We start from the raw sequence: 16,399 nt of genomic DNA, 5'->3' as shown, positions 1-16,399 counted from the left end.
GTCCCAGCCACTGCCCAGGTGCCACAGTCAGCACATTTGTAGTCTCTTCAACATCGATCTTAATGCTCTTGGCGTTGCCTGGATGGTTTGGTCTTCTAGTCTGAGCAATATCTCTGTGGACCATTTCCTGTCCAATAATACAGAATCTTCAGATATAAGTGGAGGGGACACTTTTTTGATACAGGGTCTTAAACATTCTAGATTCTTTTGGGTTTTGCCTGGTCGAACTCTTTGACTTTCCTGGAAAAACCAACCGAAGTCCCATCATTTAACAAGAGAACTGTAACAGGGCCCCAACCTCCTCACCCTCAAGAGACCCCCGTCCCTTGATATTTCCTGTTGCCTGTTGTCAGCTTATTCCCAAGGAGGAGACCAACCAGGAACCTTGAGAATCAGATGACCCAGGGCAGAAAGCAGGGCTGCAGAGCAAACGTGGCCCGCCTGGATGTTTGCTTTGGTTTAAAGAGTTACTGGAGACAGTATACTAACCTTTCGTTTTGCAGGAGCTTTACTTTCCTGGAAACAGCTGTTTTGGGATGGCAATTTCTCCATGTGACCAGTCGAACAGATTCTTAAAATAGACCTGACTCACTTCCCTGTGGATCAGCCAGGATGGCCGCAGTGACACCTGGGCCATTGGTCCATTCACATGCCAGGACAATGGGCAGTCAGGAGTGGGTGGCCCCTTGTCTATGTAGGGCACAGCTGTTTGTTCATGTCACTGCCTCTTAAGCTGTAGCCTTTGGTAGCCCTGCCCACCGCCGAGGGGTAGAGCCCTCAGGCGAGTGTCTGCCGCCCCAGACACTGCTGGAGACCCTCGCAGTGGGGCATGCACATGAGTGGTTTCTGGAGTGGATTACTTTGGCTCTACAAACATTTTTAAACTTGATTTTCTATGAGTCAAGGGCAGCTAAGCTGGGGCGTGAGTGAATATGGGACTGGAAAGAGGTCATACCTGGTTGTTCCCATAAGAACAAGGGCAAAATCTCCCCTCCCCAACTGGAGCCTGCTCGTGCCATTGGGAGGCAAGGGGAGTCTGTAGCTGGTTGGTTGATTGGGTCACAGCCTAACTCTTAAGGCCCAGCAAATGGTGACTATCCTCCTCCCTTTATGCACTGGAGTAGGGCCAGCTTTTTACAGACACCCCCAAGTCGCATACACACATGCACCTCGTACGAGTTCTTGCCTCTGGTCTACTTCCCTGAGCTCATGCTGGTCTTTTCTCCTGATAGGTCCTTCCGTTTCCTCTGTATCTATTCAAATCCTTCCCATCCTTCAAGGTCCAGCACAAACCTACTCACCAGGATGCATGAGCCTTAATTTGGATCCTTGAACATGAACATGTCTAAACACACAATGGCCTCTGCATGCATTTCTCTTTCATTTAGTTGCTGACTGAGGGAGTCTGACTCTAGCCTCTCATGTTGAGTGAGACCAAGTCAAATTAGTAAACATCAAATGAGCATCTGTTAAGTGCGCTTCCTTGTGCTGGATCCTGGTAATGGCACCTGAGGCCCTGCTCCTGGAGAAAAGAGTCAAGAAGCCTTTATTAGTTGCCTTCTCAGCCCTAATGAGAAATGACCGTGATGGCTAAGAGCGGTAGCCATAGGCTGTTCAGGGCAAGACAAAAATCGGGAAGGAGTTCCAAGGGCTCAGAAGTGGGAATGCAGGACTTCAGCTTCCAGGAACACAAACTGGTTGATTCTCAAAGTGCATACCATGGCCTGAGGTGACTCAAATGACCAATTATGCAAGGGACAAAGCAGTCATCGGAACCAGATGAGATCTCCAAGTGAGGGGAGCCAGCCCCAAACTCTCTCTGGGGAGCAGCCAAATCTTCATTAGTCATGGAACCAAGTTAGCAAAAGTCCCTGAAAGGAGCTAAATTTATCCAGGTTCCGGGAGGAGCTTGAGGGCATGAATTTCAGGGAAAGAAGTGCAAATGAGGAACCACTCATATGCCAGGGAGAGAGACCAGACAAGACGGGGCCCATGGCTGGTGAATCACAGCAGCAAAAGTGGGAAATCTCATCAATGCTGACCAGCAGCAGCTGCTTAGCTGCTGTGTGTCGGGGGTGGGGCGGGGTGGGGTGGGGGTGGGAGGGGGTGGGAGGGGTTGTCCTTAACGGAGGCACTTGAGCCATCCTGGGGATTTTGAGATGATTGAAAACCAGGAAACTCATCAAGCTTCCACTACCTCTAATGAGAGAGACATGCAATGTTTTCTCAAAGAACCGGGTGAACAGCTGAGAGTTACAAAAGCATGTCCACTCATTCCCAATGACTGGAGCATGCAAGGCCCAGGGTGCAATAGCTTGGTGACATAATGGGTGAATCTCAAGGGTAAGGTGAGCAGGAGGAAGTGGGAGGTGAGGGAGCCCTGGTCGAGTACCTATTGGTACCTTTTAGTAAATACTACCTCATTCAATCCTTTGAGGTAAGTGTCATCCCCATGTTACAGGTGAAGAAACCAAGACTTATGGAGTTTACAAAACTCTCACAAGGCCACATGGATTAATGATGAAAGGCAGGGATCAAACTTGGGCTGCCTGCCTCCAAAGCCTGGGCTCTTTCTTCTCTACCGCAGTGTTTCCCAGCTCTCTCTGCTCCCTTTGGGTATGAAGTCCCAGCCAAGGAGAGCCTCCAGGAAGGGCCTAGTGTAACTAGGACATGGAGGAGAGATCTGGAACTCCTTGCTCATAAAACCTCCTGGATCTCGGGCCAGTCAAAAATTAACATGAAACTCCTTGCTCATAAAACCTCCTGCATCTCAGGCCAGTCAAAAATTAACAATCAACCAACTCCTCCTGGGCCAGCTCAACATTTTCCTACTTAGAATTTCTAGTTTTTCCTAAAATAACATTTCCTTGAGAAATACACTTAACTAGGTAGAAGGTGAATGTCATTTCCTTTTTTCCCTTTGCTTTTAGCGTATGATAACCTTTCTGGTCATCTCCAGTCTCCTCGGTCGTTGTCCTCAGCACAGAGAAAGGGCATGTTTACCCAACCTTTGCGCTACGTGGCCCTGAGCAGCACATGCTCTGATCTGGACTGGGTCTATTTAGCGCAAGGGTGGATGGCCTGACACTAACCCTTCCAGGAAACACCTGTCCTCCCCAGGTTTCCCTGGGACCCATGCTAGTGGCAAAAGTTCTAAGATGGGGGAAGAGTGGGCAGTAGATTACTGCTCCACAGGAAGTCCAAAAACCGTTCCGCCAGCTTCTCCAGGATGAACCTCAAATGCCTTTGCTCACCCTTAAATCCTCTCACTTCCTTCCTTCCATCCCTTCAAGCATTGGCCACACATACTTGTAACACATGTTTAACACTCAGGAGAAAAACAAGCAATGGGGATCTCATGCTGCAGTTCAAGACATAGAAGACAGTTATCCAGAGACAGGTGTAGGTGTCAGGTACTCCCTTGTTCTCGACTCCTCCTGTTAAGGCTGATGCTCCTTAGGGTTTTGCTGGGGGATCTTCTCAGTGTACTCATTCTCCCTGGGCAATCTCATTCTTCAGTATTACAGTGATCCCCATCTGTATGTCGGTGACTCTGAAATCTCTGGGGTCCCAGACCCCAGCACCCCTCTGTCCACTAGGCACCTCTGTCTGGAAACCCCTCAGGACACAGTGGATGCTCATTAAGTCATTGTTGAACGCATGGATTGTCTAAACCCCAAAGGTTGGCCTCTCAGGCAGAGGTAAGCCTCTTACTTTTTGGATTTTATCACTCCTCTTTTAATGTTGTTGCTTTGTGAGGCATTTTGGAGTGTTGGAAGGACCACAAGTTTCAGAATTACAACTGCACTCAGATCCTAATCCTGCTCTAACATTTATATCTATTTACCCATCCATGGACTGAAATGGGCAGTATGGAGTCCCAACCAGGGTTCTAGATCTGGTCCTGATGCAAGTCAGCGGGGGAGTTTGGGGCCAGTCCCTTTGCGTTTCTGGGTCTCCAGAGACGGTTGAGTTGCATGATGTCTCAGGTCCTTTCTAACACTCCCCTTTCAGTGCGAAGCATTCTAGCATCTCTGGGTGGGATGCTTTCTTCTAACAAGCTGATGGTTTTTCTGGGAGGGAATACTATAAATCTCAGCAATTTGGCCAGTTCCATTCCATTTCTCTATAGCTTTGCCTAGACCCCTCTGAAGGAGGCTGAGAACTTGTTGTTGGTTTCAACACTGTTCAAAATTCTGGCTTCTGTCATAGTAGGTGAACACGTAGCAGGCTTAAAGATGAAGGTAAAAGTACCTCATCCCACACAGACACCTATTTTTGCCAAACTCATCCACTTTCCTTCTTCCCGAAACAGGACTGGCAGAAGCAGCTGTTGCCTGAGCTTATGGGCAAGTGTTTGTCCGCACGGGTGACTGTGCATGAAGGAGCTGGAAGTCCGGGTTGGTAATTGCTTGATAAAATGCCAGATGCATAAACGGCGCATCTAAGTGAGCTGTTACCGTTCTGAGAGTTCACCTCGGCAGGTGCATAGTTATTCTAAAACTGCTTAGGGGCTACTATTTATTTCTGATAGTAAACTAGTTTAAATTTTAATCAAAGTGACATAGGCCCTGGGTTGAAACAAGTCAAATGTGCTAAAAATACTTATCAACACAGCAGCCCAGTGGCTTCCTGACCACCTCCCCCACATCCTGATCGCTAGAGGCAACTGCATTCAAGCCTTTCAGTCCTTCCTTGCAATGTGTACTTTTTTTTTTAACTATATTTTTAAGTAATATGCTCATCCTGCTGCTTGATTAATGATCTGACATTATTTTAAAAACTTTACTGTAAATGAGGTATTAGATCTCTTACACCCTCTTTCCTTTCTTTAATGCTTCCAACTCCTCCAACAGAGAATTTAAAACAATATTCAGTGTGTTAGATCATTGTGATCACTGAAAGATTGTTCGTGCTAAGCCTAAGGACTATGATTTCACCCTTTGGTTTTTATTTTCAGGTGATTCATGATGGCCTGCTTCCTCCTCCTCCTCCTCCCCTTCCTCCCCTCCTCCCCCTGCCCCTTCTTCTTTTTCATCAGTTATCTTTGTATCAATTATCTCTGTATCTATGGCTAAACTACACCATTCAACATCCCCTCTATAAATTTCCACGTGGTCAAATCAGGTGTCGGTGGGGGATGGAGATAATTTCTCATTCAGCTTGAAGCCTGCTCTGTGTCCAGCTTCATTTTTTTTTTTTTTTTTCCTGTAGATCTTCCTCCAGGAGCCTCTGTCCTCCAGCCCCACTTTGGGCTTGCTCTCCAGGCTCACTGAAAATCTGACTACAGTTCCCTTCATTGTCATCCCAAGAATCTCCCTCATCTTTCTCTTACGTTGCCTCTCCTATTTCCTGGATCCTCTGTCTTCCCCTTTCTCAGTTTACATCCTCATTTTGGTGGGGCATGTTCTCCAAGAATTCCTGAGAAAGCGTACATAGGCAGTAAGTATTTTTTATTTTTTGGAGGGGAGGAAGTAGCTAGGTTTACGTATTGATTCATTTTTGGAGGAGGGACTGGGGACTGAACCCAGGACCTGTGTAGGCTAAGCATGCACTCTATCACGTGAGCCATATCCTCCCCCGACCCTGCAGTAAGCATTTTGAAATCTTGCTTATATGAAAATGTCTATTCTATGCTTACGTTTACTTAGGAACTTTAGGGAATAGTTGAAAATAACTTTCCTTCAAAATTTCCTTTTTGTCTACTAGCTTAGTTTAAGTGACAATGTTGAGAAGCTTGCTGCTATTCTGTTTTCTGTTTGAGGTGAGAAAAGAGGTAATTAAGTTTATTTATTTATTTTAATGGAAGTACTGGGGATTGAACCCAGGACCTTGTGCATGCTAAGGACGCACTGTACCACTGAGATGTACCCTCCCACCTCTCCTGCTATTCATATTTCCCATTTCTTGATCTGTAACCTACTTTCCCCCCAGAAGCTTTTGTTTATCCCTAGTGTATTGAAATTCAGCGATTTTATACCTTAGTGTGAATCTTTTTAAAATTCATTATGTTGTGTATTTGATGGGCCTTTTCTGTCTGGGACCTTGTCTTATTCAGTTTCTTGTATTACTTCTTTAATAATTTCTTCTCTATTATTTTTATTTTCTTTTTCTTTCTGGAATTATCATTGGTCAGAAAAATAACTCCCTGGATTGATTCCCTATTTTTTTTTTTTTGTCTTCTTATCTATCACTTTACACATTTTCTCCGATCTTTTGGAAGAGTCCTTCAACTTTATTTTTTACATCTTCCACTGAGTTTATTGTATCTTTAGTTCTCAAGCACTTTTTCTTAATTTTCATGGTTCCTTTTGTTGTTGTTTTTGCATCTTATTCTTGTTTCATGATACAATATTGCTCCCACCTCTCTGAAGACACTGATGAGACTAACCATATATTCATTGGTAGTTTTCTACTTTCTGAATTGCCTCTGCCTCCTCCAGTTTGCTTTATCACTGTTTGTTATCATCTCCATCTTTCACGCTGAAGGGATTCCCTAAGCATCTGAAGTTTTCTGGCTGTCTGCTCTTACTTAAGAGTTAAGTTTGCCGACTGGTAGGCTGCATTTTGGAGTCATCAGATGGCAAGTGGGCTTTTTCACTCACAGCTGGTCACATTCAGAAGACAGAAAATGCAGTGCAAAGGCCACTCTGTAAAGTCCTAGAAACAGGGATCAATGAATTCGTGTGGTAAAAGTTCAGTGTTTTTTCCTTTCATTTAGGGTGGCTTTTCTTTTGTTTCATTCTTGAACTTTGGAAATCATCAAAGGGGTTAATAGATGATTATCCCTTTGAGGTCATTTCAGATGTAGTCTAAAACTTGAAATTGGATGCGAGGTTGGAACTGCAACCCTTTAAGCTTGAGGAGCATCCTCTTTGAGGGGGTGGGCACCAACAACCAGCTGGAAAAAATGAAAAGAAAGATTACTTAGACATTCTGACTACCCAGGGAATTGGGATTAATGCAGTTGTACCAAGCAAGAGTAGAGCTATTATATAATATAAAGCCCTACTGTTACATGATTTTTGTGTTTGACTTTCAAAGGAGCAGCTTCTTGCAATATTGCTATCTGATTACTGCTGTTAACTTGGGAAGCTGTCTGCAAAATGGTAGTTATGTGGGAATAGAAAAATTACAGATACCACTGTCTTTAAATAAGTTGAAATTTCTTCTCCCAGCTTTGAAAACAAGTTTTCAGATTTCAAAGGAAAAGTGCCATATCTGTGCTCCCACAATTTCAGCCGTGGCCTGCCATGCAAATGCAGCGAGTCCATCCCAGAACCCTAAGGAAATGCTTTCCTCTCTTCTGTCTGTCCATTTATTTATCCATCCAACCACCTATCCTTATCCTCCCTATTTGTCAGGACCAAGTCTAAGAAGATTTGCTCAACTATTTAATTCTGCAGATTTCTCCTTTCCCTGAGCACCTGCATCATAGCTATTGGCATTATGCATTCTAGGAAACAGTACATCATGACTTAGCTTGTCCTCGGGTGCAGTCACCAATACAAATGACCCCCAAGGGCTAGGCAGATAATGTAAATGAGGTCTTTTCAGTGAGTCAGCTAACCGAGAGCTCTGGGGACTGGAGTAAATTGGAGCTCCAATGGGCAGTCACACCTTCACTCTAGTCAATTGCTGCCTGGCAATAATGCAGGTCAAAGGTCCTATATCTTCTAGTTTTTCATAAGAAACCAGATACCCAGCTTTGTATGTGACCTTTTAACATGATCACAAAGACACTATGTAGGACAAACAAAATGAGTGTTTCATACTGTAGATTTGTAGTCTTTGATGCAAGTTTTCTCTCTCCAGGAGGTGACAAGCTCCTTGAGCTCACTGTTTCTGAATTCCCTACAGCAGCTCATGCATTAATCAGTATGCCTAACAGGTGCTTGACAGATGATTTCCAACTTTGCAGAACACCACATCCAAGGCAAACAAAATTATTGCCTCAGCTGACTGTAGCCTACAGATGGTACAAAGGGAAATCGTCCCCTAAAAATCACTTACGTATTGAAAGCTCCCCACTCTGCCCCCAAATCTGGTGGTTCTTGATGTATTTGTCTGGCAAGTGTAAATGAAATATGAATGTGTTCTCTGCCATCTTTACATAAAACTCTCTCTCAGCTTCACCCTTCCATTCTTCTACAGCGACTGCTAATAGCACAGTAAACTCCCTGCCTCTTTTTTTATCATCTCGCTGGCTTCTCCCGCATCCTTCCACATATCCTGGTCCTGAGGACTCACTCTCAGTAATAAGCCAACAGTGACCTCTGTGATGTTACGTGCGATGGTGCTCATCAGCCCTTCCCACCCTCTTACCTGACTTGTCACATTTGATGCCGTTGATTATTTCCTCCTTGAAACTCCTTTATTCCTTTTTTGGGGGCTCTCCTGCCTCCTGAATCTACTTCCATCTTCCTGGAGACTCATCCTCAGACTCTTTTTCCTATCCAGTTCCTAAAAATGCCAGTTTTCTGGAGGGTTTGTTCCAGGCCCTCTCCCTTTCCCTCCACACAGTCACCCTGGATGACCTCACGCTCTCCCATCACTCTCCCCCCCGACCACCCCGTGATGCCCAACGATGCCGACAACGCCCAGCCCCGCCACCTCCGCTCCAGGCGCATCTGGTCAGCTGGCTTCCAGCAGTGTCTGTCTCCATTGATACTTCAGACCCACACGTCCAGGGCTGAGCTCATCATCCCCACTCCGCCCGCTGCTTCCTCTCTCCCTGCATCTCTGTTCTTTGTGCGAAGCGTGCCATCCACCTAGCGGCCCGCACACCGATTTCACAGCTCCCTCCCAGTGCCGGGCTGCCAATAAGCATGAAAAGGGATGTGCTTGAAACACCAAGAAAACAGAACCAGGGTGCCAAAAAATTATTTGGGAAGAGTTTAGTGTTTTTAAAAAAAGTATCTATGTAGCCATCCCTAGGATAAAAAGGAGGCTTTTTGGAATTCCTCACACCTATTTTATTCTGAGTGATGTATACAGGGTGGTGGGTGGGCACTTTTTCAGGGCTTAGAACCAGTAATAAGCTCTTACTATAGCCCTGGTCATCCCCAGCCACCCCCTCTTCACACCCAGTTGGTCCCTAAGACCTTTTGATTTTGCCTCATTGACAACAGGTGAGCCAGCTCTAACGGAATCTTACAGCTTTTTCTGCCTGTTCCCCAGATTGTGACAGCAGCCTCTTCACAAGCTCCCCCTCCCCGCCGCCCGTCACAGAGCTGAGTATCTGCTTCCTGTATGTCACTCTCCTGCCTAAAACTTTTCCATTGCCACTTAGCACCTGGAAGGGAAGTCCAGCTACTGAGCCTCGCCGCCACGGTCCCGCGCACACTGCTCCCCCCGACCCGGCCTCCCCCGCGCCACACGCTGCTTCATCCTAGCCTTCGCTCTGGGCTGTCCCTGCTTACTCCCCTCCCCCGAGCCCCCAGACGCTCAGGCCCGCGTGAGAAGTGGGGAAAAAAAAGTCAGAAGCATTTAAACCCCTGGTCACCAGAAAAGAAAGAAACATCCCCCTACTCTGCCTCTGACAAGTTTCCAAAGGAGGAAGAGTCAGACACACAGCAATGGACCTCGGCCAAGGAACCATTTCCTTTTGCCTTTGAAATTGTCTTTTGGTCCTAGCTTTTGTTCATCAAACGCAGGTAAATGCATTCCCGGGGCCACATGCAGAAGAGGCCCATTGTCTTCTTTCTCTCAATGCCCCGCTCAGTGCGAGCATCTTCATGTCACCAGCCACGAGCCAGCTGCTCAGCTGACAGAACCCGTGTCTGCTGTAAACAGGGCCCCGGGAGAACGCTCTGTGCACCTCCGGTCAGGGCTCAGCCCTGGCCGGGGAGGATGGCATTGCTCACTGGAGCCCCAGCCTCTCCTCTCCCCAGCACTGTTTGCCCATTCTCACCAGGGGAGCGGGGAGGTGGGAGAACACAGAGGAGCGGGGCTGTTTGTTTTCTTCTTGGTGTTAACAATACAACATCTGTTCCCCAGCCTGGCAGCTGGACCGAAGTGAAATGATGTGAGCATTCATTGCCCTCTGGCTCAGGGGGTGGAGGGGGAGAAGGAAGGAGGGAGGGGTGCGGCGGGGGCTGAAGCCTCCCTGAGCAATAATAGCAGCAACACTAATGAGGAAATCTTCAACGCCAGTTGGCAGGCGGGGCCACAGAACCCACAGAGTTGATGCTCCGGCTGATCCACATGCTGCAAGGAATGCCCTGAAGACAGGTCTGTGTACCTTTTTAAAAGAGTCACACAATTAAAAGGCTAGTGTTTACCTAGTCAATATCTGTTTTGGCTCACGCACTTTGACAGAAAACATTTTTGTTTACCTAAGAGCGAGGCTGAGAGTGGCGGAGAGTGAAGAAGGAGAGTGAGAGCTGGGGAGAGAGCAAGCAGCAAGGGGACAGGGGAAGCCCCGGCCTCCAGGGCTCCCTCCCGCCGTCCTCGAGTTCCTCCTCCTCCTCCTCTGCTGCTGGGCGCTGCCACGCCCCAGAGCTCAGGCGGGGAGCCTCGTCCCCCCTCCATCTAGCCTCGCTCTGCGTGTTTCCATCCAGTCCAGTGACCATTCATGCCATGAAATACTGCCCGCCCCCCCGTTTACACTTCTAGCTCAGACCTGGCCCCTGCATCGCAGCCTCACGTAGCCGACTGCCCGCTTGTCATCGCCCATCCGGTATCTGAGGGCATCGCCCGCCAAGCATCCCCCAGATGACGTTCCAATGTCCTCCATCTTCCCAACTTGTTCTTCCAGAGTCTTCCTCTTCCCAGTTCATGGTGACTTCATCCTTCCCAGGCTCTCCTGTGACTCTCACATCCCACAACAAGACTGGTGGCGAATGCTGTTTGATTTTTACCTTCCAAATGGAATCCAGAACCCAGTGACTTCTCCCCACTTTGAGCACAGTCGCCCTCCAAGCCATCATGAGCTCTTATCTGGATTACTACAGCAGCCTCCTGACCCCTCTGCTTCCCGCTGAGTGCTCCCCTCCCAGCCCGGCTGCCTCTTCTCACCATAGCAGTCAGAGCCGTCCTATAAAACTGTAGTTTATTATCATTCTTTTTTAATTAAAAAAAATTTTGAGGGGGAAGGGTAATTAGATTTACTTACTTATTTATTTATTTATTTACTTAATGGAGGTAGCAGGGATTGAACCCAGGAACTTCGCGTGCTAAGGAGGTGTTCTACCACTGAGCTATACCCTCCTCCCTGAAAACTGTAGTTTAGATCAGGTCAATCTTGCTGTTCAAATCCCCAACAGCTGCCCTTCTCATGCAGAATAGAAGCCACAGCCCTCACAGTGGCCTGCCAGGCTCTCCCTGTGACTTGTCACGCTGTTGCTTTGCTGACTCTGCTCTGGGAGACGCCAGGTCCACCCCCAAGACTCTTCCTGAAGTGCTCTTCCCTTAATTCTCGCTTACCCTACTCTCTCAGCTTTAGGCCTTGATCTCAGCATTTTCTCATCTCCTTTCTTGGTCCATTTTTCTCCATAAGACTTACTCGCCTCACAAGTTACGTTGACTTTGCTTATTGCCTCTTCCCACGGAGCAGGCACGTGGCACAGGAGGAGGGACTTTTGCCTGTCTTGTCCTCTGCTGCAGCCCGGCACCTGGAACAGTGTTTGGCACATAGAGCACACTCAATACACGTTTAATGAATGATTACATTGATGAATAAACAAATAAGTGGGTGCATGACTGCTTTTTTGGGGGGGGTAATTAAGTTTATTTATGTATTTATGTATTTTTAAATGGAGGTGCTGGGGATTGAACCCAGGACCTCATGCAAGCTAAGCACGCACTCTACCACTGAGTGATACCTTCCCCAACTGACTCTGCTATTTTTTTGGAGCAGAATGGCTGGACCACAGAGGCTCACCCACACCCTCTGCATCAGTGAGAAAGTGTTTGTTGAGTGTTTATTCTGGGTGTTAACACCTCTCCTCCCTTGCTGACATAGGCCAGGAAGGCAAGGTAGACTCTTTACTCCTAGGGACCCATTACGGCTTTTGGAAAAGGGATTTGGAACTGATTCTAGGGAAGGAAATGAACAAAGGCTTCCATTTCCATTTGTAGAGCTCCCTCCTGCTCCTTTGTACAGATTGGTGGATATTAAGGACCTCTGGGCAGAGGCAATAGATTACTGATGAAGGCGACATGGGAAGAACTGTCACGCACTCAGACACGTGCAGATGGTGAAGGATGCGAGCATCATGCAAACGGAGCAGATGACAGCCCTCTCCTCTGCGATCTCCCTTGGGGCTACCTGGGCCCTGGGCTTTGCTTCTAGACTCATCAACTTTCTACCCTTTCGGGACCAGGGTTGAAAAAAGGGAAACACGATAAAATGGTCTTCCTCTGTGTCAGCCAGAGAGTCTTCTCTTTACACAATACGCTGAGAACTTCCATCTTCATCCCTTGTGCGTTTTTGGAGAGCCAATCACATGCAAGGAACCTGTGCTAAGGGTGAGTGATATTAAAGCCAGCTCTAATACAGCCCGGCGAGAGCTGTGAAACGTTAATGTCACTAAAGCAACACCCCAAAGCAGTAGGCAGAGATTATTCCCTTTCCGCAGATTAGAAAACAGATTTGGAGATTACGTTGCTCAGGAATACCTGGGGGTTGGGGGGAGGGTATAGCTCATCAGAGTGAGAGCCCAGCATGCATGAGGTCCTGGGTTCAATCCCCAGCATTTCCATTAAACAAATAAGCAAATAAATAAAACTAATTACCCCCCCCAAATTAAACAAACAAACAAACAAAGAATACCTGGGGATTAGAAGAGCCCTGGAGACTGGATTTGACCCCAGATGTTCTGTGTGTTATTCAGAGGTGCCTTCCTCAACGTTTCATATACCAACACAGATTGTCACGCTAGCTCATGGCCCCCATCCACCTGGTCCAGAGCAAAATGGTGTATGAGATGGGTTCGTCTTTATCTCAAAGTCCGCCTGCTAAGGCTGGGGGCAGGACCCAGACTCCTTTGATAATCTGTTAGGTCTGTCATTCGTGAATTTATCCCTTCCCTGCCACTTGCTAGTGAAGTGACACTGACGTCGTTAATTAACCTCTCTAAGCCTCGGGTCCTCATTTGTAGTATGGCAATCATGGTAGTAGTTCCTACAGCAAAAGGCTGCAGTAGGGACTGACGGACGCGTGGCTGTAAAGCCCTGTCCCGGCTTGCTAGGGCTGCCGTAGCGAAGGTCCTCAGACCAGCGCTTAGACAACAGAAACTTCTTCCTCACGGTTCCAGGGGGTAGAACCCAAGATCAGGGTGTCAGCAGGACTGCTTTCTTCTCATGTCTCTCTCTTTGGCTTGCAGGTGGTAACTTCTTGCTTTGTCCTCACGTGGCCTTTCCTCTGTGCACACACACCCCTGGTGTCTTTTTGTGTGTCCTAATCTCTTTTCATAAGGACACCAGTCAGACCGGATTAGGGTTCGCCCTGATGATCTCATTTGAACTTGACCACCCCTTTCAAGGTCCTATCACCCATGCAGTTACATTCTGAGGTTATGGGGCTTAAAGCTTTAAGAGAAAAATTCAGAGGGAACACGGTTCAGCCAATAAAAGCACCTAGAACAGTGCTTAACACATAGTATGTTAAAAAAAAATACAAATAAAAGCTAACATCTTGTCTGGATCTCTTTTCTCAGCCTCTGCTGCTTTTCAGGGGCCGTAAGTTTTGTAAGTTCATTGCCATGTGAACACAATAGCACTTCCCTTTCTTGTTCTAAATGCATCTCTCTCAAGCTTCCAGAACGCGTCCTAGTCCGAGTGTTTTTATACTATTGGGTTTTGGAAGAGTCTAAGTTTATTCTCTCCTTAGCCTTTGGAATCTCCTAGAGTTTGGTGTCACTCACTCTCAGCTTTTAGCCTTCCAGACAGAGTGGTCCCATGCACAGCAGGAAGATCCTGGCCTGGGAGTCAGAAGATCGTGGTTCAAACCTCAGCTCTGCTACCAGCCAGCTTTGGGAAAGTCTCCTCAACTTTCTGAGCCTTTGATCTTCCAGATGGGGATGGGGAGAATGGGTGCTGTTCTAATGTTCAGTGATCATGAAGTAGGACATGGTAGTTAAGAGTGTGGGCTTTGGGCTCAAGGCAGATGTGGGTTGGAATCCCACCTCTGTCGCTTTCCAGCTGGGTCTCCTTGGGAGTGACTTAACCTCTTTAAGTTCCAGTTTCTTCATCTGTAAAATGAGGAGAACAGCAGTATTCCCCGCTGAATAAGGTGGCTGCGAGCCTTCGTATGCACACAGAGTTCCCTTAGCACAATCCCCTCGGGTAGAAAGCTGGCACATCCTAAGTGTGCAAAGTCCCTTCGTGGCTTCATCCTTTTCTCCAGCCAACTTCCCTTGTGAGTTTGTACAGACGGCCGCTGTCCAGAGCCACAAGCGCTCTCCACGCCAGGTGCAACAAGAGTCTGGCTTCGTTCAAAGGAAGAGTAATGCTTTCTGTCGTGTTTCTGGTTCATGGTGATGTTCAGCACTTTTGTTTGACTTTTTGGACCAAAGCAGTACATTGATTTTCAAGCTCTCTGCTGGGTCAGAAATGGAAAAATTCATCAGCAGCCTGAAAAGACACACAACAGTGAGACTGCTCAGTTAAGGCCTCCATCATGATCAGGATATGAAAACCAGTGTCTGCAAGATTCTTTTCATTGCGTTTCATTTTCATACTTTTTATAGCCTTTGCTTAAAGCAAAGTGCTAGTGATTTCTTTTTAAACTTTGGTCTAAACTTCATTGCAGTGTATAATATAAACTAATATTAAGAGGTAGCAATATTAACCTTGCAGTCTTAAATCCATCTTCCTTTCCATCCTTAGGTCAGGTGCTATGCTCCCATCCTTGCTAGTCAAGGCAAATATTTAATAAAAACGTCTTGGCTCCATCTGAAAGGCTGACAGACCTCTGAGTCATAGATCTTTTATCTTAATAGCTCTTGAGACAGTTTCAGGACGAAGTGGTTGAAGGTGGTGGTAACAAAGTGGAGACTCCTTAAAATTAATGCCATTTTCAAATAGAGTGAAATAACCGTTAAGATTCAGTTGGGAGAACATTCTGATGTCCCAGGTTTATTCTGCTTCAATTGTTGTAAAAAATCATAGATTTCAACGCAGCTGAAGCGGTTTTCCTAAATGTTCTTTAAAAATACTCCTGGCATTTTGTGAAGAGGAAGTGTAAGTTTATTGTAGCTAAAGGGATGTCAAAGACTCACCTAAATTTGATCACCAGATGACAGTCTGTTGAGTGTTTGAGCTGTTATGGCTCATGGAAGTCTGTAATTTTCTTGGCTAACTATTGTAGCCTCCTTCAACAATTTCTTACACAACAGGGCTGCCCTAGTCTGGATATTCTGTCTCGTTGTCATTCAGTGCAGCTGTTAATCTGGAAGCGTGGCACCCAGAGTTGAACTTGCCACTTCAGATGTGGATTGACCTGAACAAAATAAAGCGGTACTTCTACAGTCCCTCCTTGGAATTTTATACTTCCATTAATCCTGGCCACATCAGCGTTAGTTCGTCAACCACATCGCAGTTTTGATTCACAACATCTCGGAGTCAGCTAGAACCTGTAAAATATCTTCTGTTGTTTCTTTCTCCTGAACAAGAGTAGTTTTTTAAACTTTCTATTTTGAAACAACGATGGATTCTCAGGATAATGCAAAGAGATCCCAAGTCCTATTCCTCCAGTTTCTCCCAATGGTCACTTCTTACTTAACTATAATATAATAGCAAAACCAGGAAATTGGCATTGGTTCCACGGGTGGGCATGGTTCTTTGCCATCCTTTCTACTTTTTTTTTTTTAATTGAAGTACAGTCAGTTATAATGTGTCAACTTCTGGTGTACAGCATAATGTCCCAGTCATGCCTGTCTACTTTTTGACTTTAAAAATCTGAGTTCATTAAATAACAAATTCTGTTACTATGTAAATTTCTTCAAACGCCATCCTCTTTCTCCTCCATTGGGATAGTTTATGATTAAATTGTCAGAGTTGAATTTTTTAGAGCTTCTCATTTCACTTCCCTTTTTAAACACTTTCTTAATACCTCCCCTAACCAAAGACAAAAACCAAAAAAAACCCCACCTCCTCCCTCAGTGTCCTGATTATATCAGTGAAGTGGTACCAACATTCAATTACTCAAACTAAAATTTTTGTAGATGTTTTTGCTCCTCCCCTTCACTTATGCTTTATGTCCAGTTCATTAGCAGATCTTACCAATTTTGCTTTTAAAATTTATCCCGAAGCTGACTATTTCTTACCACCCCTACCATGACCACCTTGGTCTACGTTCCCGTCACGCTGGCCTCTGCCATGATCTCTGGCCTCCCACCTGACCTCTTAGTCCTGTGCTTGCCACCCTAGACTGTTCTCCACAGAAAACGCAGAG

At 46.3% G+C, this 16,399-nt stretch overlaps 1 long non-coding RNA gene across 2 annotated transcripts in view; it reads right to left on the bottom strand.

Annotated features, from left to right (window-relative positions):
- Window positions 1–6,134: 6,134 nt before the first annotated feature.
- LOC105096241 (uncharacterized) overlaps window positions 6,135–16,399 on the bottom strand; it is a 30,588-nt gene continuing 20,323 nt past the window's right edge. The window contains exons 3-4 of one of the 2 annotated variants that reach the window (XR_004131513.2): window positions 11,507–11,615; window positions 6,135–6,901 (exon numbers count right to left, since the gene is read on the bottom strand). This is a non-coding gene — a long non-coding RNA (uncharacterized LOC105096241). The remainder of the gene's footprint in view (window positions 6,902–11,506; window positions 11,616–16,399) is intronic. The other variant, XR_004131512.2, reaches the window with a different exon arrangement.

Source organism: Camelus dromedarius, chromosome 23 (assembly GCF_036321535.1).
Source record: "Camelus dromedarius isolate mCamDro1 chromosome 23, mCamDro1.pat, whole genome shotgun sequence".
Lineage (NCBI taxonomy): Eukaryota > Metazoa > Chordata > Mammalia > Artiodactyla > Camelidae > Camelus > Camelus dromedarius.
The sequence above is the reverse complement of the archived record's forward strand: the minus strand, read 5'-3'. Positions and strand labels throughout refer to the sequence as shown.